We start from the raw sequence: 6977 nt of genomic DNA on the forward strand, positions 1-6977 counted from the left end.
TGATGAGCTTTTATCTTTGATCCATATGTTATTTAATCTCCACATATTCTTGTTTTTTTTTAGTTATCTCTGTTCTGGTTAACTCCATTGTCATATAAAAGCAGACACTGTATGATTTCGATTCTTAAGTTTATTAAGGTGTGTTTTATGGCCTAGAATATGGTCTGTCTCTGTGAATGCTGCACATGAGCTTGAAAGTGTGTTGTGTTGTTGCATGAAGTACTCTATAGATAACTCATACTAGTTGATATTGTTAACTTTAACTATGTATTTATTGATTTTTTTTTTCTGCTTGCTGAACCTGTCCATTGCTCAAAGATGGATTTTGAAGTTTCCAATTATGATCGTGAATTCATGTGTATCCTTTTATTTTTACTTAGTTTTATTTTTTTCTTCATGTAATTTGATGCTCTGCCATTAATTGCATACATTTAGGAATATTGATGTCTTCTTAGAGAATGGACTTTGTAAAAATTATTTACATTTTGGGATAAAACCTACTTGGTCATGATGCAGTCACTATTTTTAGATTGTACTCGTTTTTGTAAATTATTATACTTGTGTTCATGAAATATTTGTCTATAATGTTCTGGGACTATTGCTATATGGTTTCGAATAATGCCAATGCCAAATCAGTTGGAAATTTAGTTATTCTACTTCCATGTACTGGAAATTCTGTAATTTTTTTTCTTTAAATATTCGGTAGGTTTTGAGAATGAAACTATGAGCTGGAGTTTGGTATGTGAGTTTTTTTTTCTACACATCATAATGCTTTTCTAGATACAGAGCTATTGAGGTTAATGGTTCTTGAATAAGCTTTAGCCATTTGTATCTTTCATGAAACTTTCCATTTCATCTAAATTGTTGAATTTCTTGATATAGATTTGTCCAAAATCTGCCTTTACCATCCTTTTAATAACTACAGAATACATAGTGATGTAAATAGTTGTCTTCCTTATAGTATATATTTGTGTCCTGTGTGGTTTATTTAACATCTGCCTAGATGTAAGAATTTTGTTGACATTTCCTACAAAATAGGTCTATAACTTATTTTTTCTCTTGTTCCATTATCTATATTATTGATTTTTTACTCCAAAATTACTCTACTTAAAAAAATTAGATTTGCTTTGTAATTCTCATTCTTAAAAGCAGAAATCATTGATTAGCAACCTCTATTATTAAGATAGTTATTTTGTGTTCTACGTATTTGCTATATGATGTTCTAAAGGCATTTCTTAAGTTGTGTTGCATTTAATTTCATGTTTTAATTTATTTCTCCTTCGACTCCAAGTGAGATTTTGAATTGTATTACTTAGTTTCCAAATACATAGGAAAATTCCAGATGTCTATCATTGATGTCTAATTTAAAGAACATTCTTTAAGTTAGTTGAATCCTTTCAAATTTAATGGAACTTCTTTTGCAGTATAAAACATGTGTTTCCGTAAATTTTCCATGTGCATTTGAAAATAATGTGCATATCAGGAGTTCCTGGGTGGGTCAGTCAGTTAAGTGTCTGACTTTTAACCTCAGCTCAGGTCATGATCTCACAGTTCATGAATTTGAGCCCCAAATCGGGCTCTGCACTGATTGTATGGAGCCTGGTTGGAATTCTGTCTCTCCTCTCTGCTCCTCTCCTCCTCACTCCTCACTTGTTCATTCTCTCTCTCTCTCTCTCTCTTTCTCTCTCAAACCCTCTCTCCCTCAAAATAAACAAAAATTTAAAAAAACATATTGCATTATTTTTGAATGTAGTGTTCTACTAATGTCACTTAACTCTTGATAGTGTTATTCAAAGTTCTGTATCCTCCATATCTTTACTGATTTACTCTCTACCGTTTAGTTAATTGAGAGAGGGCTATTGAAATTCCCAACTATAATTGTAGATTTGTCTATTTCTTTGTTATTTGATCAGATTTTCTCCATGTATTTTGAAGCTCTGTTATTAGGTAGATAAATATTTAGGATGTAACTTCCAGTATATGGATTCACTTCTTTATCATTATACAATGAGCCTCTTTATCACTGGCAATATTATTTGCTCAGAAGTCTATTCAACCTGTTACTTATATAGTAATTCTAGCTTTCTTTCAATGAGTGTAATACTTGTTTTTCCATTCTTTCTCTTTCATTGTGTCTAATTTGGGTAGCTTATAATTGAATCTTGTTTTCCAAAAGCATCAAATCTGGTATTCTCTATTTAATTGAGTGTTTCACTGTTATATACAATTATTTATAAGGTTATATTTTCTATTTTGTTCTATAGGTCCTCTCTGTTCTTTTTTCTCCTTATTCCTATTTTCTGCTTAATTTAGTATTCCATAAAATCAATTTACTCATATTGCTTTTTAGCTATTTTGTGTTTTACTTTAAGTTTCATAATATACTATATAGCATTTACTTACCTTAGTCTACATTGAAGTTACATTATCCGACTCCATGTATTATGTTAGAACAGTAGTGTTTTTGCTACAGTATACTTCTATTTCTAGCCTCCTGACTTATGAATATTGTTGTCATCTATTTAACATTTATATACTTTATATATCTCAAAGTACATTATTGCAAATCTTAAATTTTAAAAAAAATAATGTTGAAATGGGAAAATAATTCAGAGTCTGCCTAACCTTAATACCTCAGTTTATCAGGAACACTAGTGCTTAAATAAGTCTCAATTTGAATACATAGTAGGACCTGTACATTGAAGTGAATCAGTGATTTCTTGATATGGAGGGCTCTGTGTGTGTGTGTGTGTGTGTGTGTGTGTGTGTGTGTGTTGGAGGGCTGTGTGTGTGTGTGTTTAGGTAGGGCAAAATTGTTTTTTCCTTGTTTTGGTTAAATATTTTTTCTTTTTTCATTTAAGTGGATACATTTTTTAATTCTTAAAAATATTTGTTATTATACAGTACAATACTGATTTCAAGAGTAGAGTTCAGTGATTTGTCACATACAATACCCAGTGCTCATCACAAGTGTCTTCCATAATATCCATCATCCATTCATCCTTTCCTCAACCCACCTCCCTCTGTGAACTTTCCGTTGGTTCTCTATCATTAAGAGTCTCTTGCTGTTTGTTCCCTCTCTTCTCCTCCCACTTCCCATATGTTCATCTGTTTTATTTCTTAAAATCCACACATGAGTGAAATCATATAGCAGCATTATCAAACTACGCAGAAAGCCTAAATGTCCATCAACTGATGAATGGATAAAGATGTGATATGTATATACAATGGGATATTACTTGGCCATCAAAGAAAATGAATTTTTTCCGTTTTCAGTGATGTGGATTGGAGCTAGAATGCTTATGCTAAGTGAAATAAGTCAATCAGAGGAAGACAAATGCTGTATAATTTCACTCATATGTGGAAATGATTAAGTGTTTTTGTAAACAGTTTTAAAGAACTAGTATAGAGAAGGGGCGCCTGGGTAGCTCAATCAGTTAAGCATCAGACTCGGCTAGGGTCGTAATGTCACCATTCGTGGGTTCGAGCCCGCACAGGGCTCTGTGCTGACAGTTAGTTCAGAGCCTGGAGCCTACTTCGGATTCTGTGTCTCCCTCTCTCTCTGACTCTCCCCTGTTCATTCTAGCTGTCTGTGTGTCTGTCTGCCTGTCTCTCTCTCTATCTCAGAAATAAAACATTTTACAAAATTAAAAAAAAAAATGGGGCGCCTGGGTGGCTCAGTCGGTTGAGCGTCCGACTTCGGCTCAGGTCATGATCTCACGGTTAATGAGTCTTATTTTAATAGTTCAGCTTCAGGAAAAGACCCACTCCAACATAGGCAGCATAACAGTATCTGGCTAGAGAATATCACATGGGGCTAATTTGAGTTGTGCACCATATTAGCATGGACACGAAATGTTCTTTGTACACATACATCAACTGAAAGAAATGGATAGATGACATCTTTTATGAATTGCCAGTTCTCTTTCTATATGTGCCATTTTCATGCATTATAAACTATTCTTGTTCAGCCTTTATTGCCGTAAATGTAGTTTTCTGTGTTATGTTTTTCTTGAGTGCATTTTAAGTGCAAAATAGTTGTGTCCTTTTTTTTGGATCAAAACTATAAAAAGTGGTTTATAATCATCTTTTAAATAATGACTTTTCATCCATTTGTCATTACCCATTATCTACTCTTTTCCTCTTTTGTTAAGATGAAACTTTACTACGTTGTTCTTTTACTACATTGTTTTAATTTTTAAATTGTTGCTTACTACCTATATAAAGTATGTTATGTGTTATACTTCTCAATTTGTGATATTGTTTGGATATCTTAGTTTAGATAGTACTCACCATAACTTTTTCAATTAATTTTTTTCAATTTTTTCAATTTAATTTTTTTCTCAAAAATACTTAAAAAATAATGGCTATGGCTTTCCCAATTTTTCAAATGTGAGGTTGATGGTCCTTGACATTTATTAGCACATACTTTAATTTTATTTAATTTTTGTTATCGCTATTGTGAAGGGAATAACTTTCTATAATGGCTTCTAACCATTTATTGCTAGCATAAAAACAATCATTTATTTCATACTACATAAGAACAAAACCATTTTGTTCTTATTAAATTTTATGGTTAATTCTTTTCTAAATTATAAACTTGAAAAACACATTAAAAGCATTCTTTAACTTATCAGCAATTATAACAAAGTTTACACATTCTTAAAATACAATGATAAATGATGAACAAAAATAGTATAATTAGGCATGGGAAAGAACCCAGAATATTTCTTAGAATAAATTTAAATAGTTAATAATATTATCATTTGTTTAATGCTTAAAGAATTACATGTTAAATTTCATGTACATATTGATGTGTAATATAAAATAGATACTGACTTTCATATTGATAATTTAGACTGGTATAGCTTTTCTAAAAAGCAACTTGGCAATACAGATTAGGTGTCTTTAAAAGTTTATATCCTATGACATGGCAATTGTCCCATTTTAGGAGTCACTTCTATGAGAAGATGAGAAATGAATAAAAATTTCATTTCTGCCATTACTTATAATGGTATTTTACTTTTAATAAAACCAGTTGTATAGGATTATTCACTCGTTAAACATATGTAATTAGTAGTATTTAGTGAACTAATTATATGTTCATGACCTATATGCTGTGATACAAACCCTCACAGACACATGCAAGTTTGCATATTAAAATATTTACTGCACAAGACAATTATAAAGATGCTTCCCTACTATTTAGTTCTTTTCTTATTATAGATGCCTCAACATCAATATCATAGTAGATTTGTTCTATCAATAAAGTATTAGAATGTTCTATTTTAATGGGCTGTTAAATTCTTCAGGTAGATCTGATATGTACAATTAAATCTTACTACAAATCCATATTACAAATACATTTTATTGGGATCTGCTTGCTTATTTTGTTGCAGATGTAAATTTTTCTATCTATGAAATTTGAAATTGGTGTACTCCTAAATTAAGGCATAGATATTTTTGTACTGTTAGATGGATGTCCTATTTCATTTTATAGTCACACAAGTGCCTTAAGAATTTCCTGCTTTCTATGGGTTTACAATCATAGAGGGTGTTTTGCAGTATTTAGAAATTATAGTTCTTCTATTATAAAATTGATTCTATCTGGGATGGTTCTGTATTTTTTCCCCTTCCCATATGTTTTTCTGTTATTTAAAAGGTTAGCAAATTTGTATTCAATACCATGTTTCCAAAGGAATTAAGATTCTTTCCATGGAAAATGACCTTCCTTCACAAATCCATTTATTAGAGTAGCCCTGTATTGCTAAGGAGCTCTCTAATTCCCAATTTTAGTGTAATAGTGATTTTAAACTTAGTTTTTAGAGTTAAGATGTTCTTAAATCCTGTATACTTTTCTAATAAAAACATGTAAATGAGACCTTAATATATGTAATATTAAAGTAATTTAGCATCATATTAATAGCTCAAACCAATTTAAAAAAACAGCACAAAACTACTAACTATACAGAACCAAGACAGTGAATGTTTTTGTGCTTTTTCACTCTAAAAAATAGAACTTGATTTATTTCTATTACCTGGGGCTCTATATAAGTCAACCTCCCTACCAAAACAACCATGTGTTCTTTTAGGGTGAAATGTCCATTTCAATTCAGTACAGTCTTTTCTCACCACTACATTGAAGTGGCAAAATAAAATCATTGTCTTTTTTTATAAAACTTTTTCTGAATCTATTTCCCTTGGACATATTTCTGTAAAATTATATAACAGTTTGTATGTAAAAACAATTGTTAATTCCTAAATATGTATTATGTGCTAGACACTCAAACTAGCGTTTTTTTAACAGAATGTATAGGAGCACTATTCTGTACTTTCATCAGAGACCCTCCAGAGAGAGGAACTATTAGTATATTAAAGTGAAATAAGAGAATTTGCCAAACTAAAAGTATAAAAGGGTAAGGGGCTTCATTGTATTCAAAAAATGTTTCTTATATCGCACTGCTTAATCTGCTAGACTTTTAATTTTCTTGAGAGAAGGGTCATGCAATCCAAAGAAAGCTTCTGCTTGTCAGACACTTGAAGTGTGTGAGAATCCTTTACCCTTGTCTCAAATCTAGAGAAGGGGCTTCAAAAAACCACTCTGACAGTCTGACATGGGCTTTCTGGATCTTGGGGGACTCCTAGGCTGGTGTCAGACATCCGTAACCAAAACACTGTGCACCTGTGGTTGTACATCTTCTATACCAAGTTCTCTAAGAACTTGTTGGATAAGAAATGGAAGGTAGGGATGTAGAGTAGCAGTAGTGCATCCTTCCTTCCTTCACCATAAGCAACTTAACTGGTGCAGTCCAAGCAGGGGAAGGAAAGAAACTTGGCTTGGAATGAAGACTTAAGTTTTAATTACTTGATTGAGGAATTCACTATTGAATTAATGGATTTTTTAAGATTGGAGAAGCCAAATAACTTTTAATTACCCAAGATTTATTAGAAACCATGTTACCTGCCTTAGATTTCCT

This window comes from Crocuta crocuta, unplaced genomic scaffold (assembly GCF_008692635.1).
Source record: "Crocuta crocuta isolate KB4526 unplaced genomic scaffold, BGI_CrCroc_1.0 scaffold1016, whole genome shotgun sequence".
NCBI lineage: Eukaryota > Metazoa > Chordata > Mammalia > Carnivora > Hyaenidae > Crocuta > Crocuta crocuta.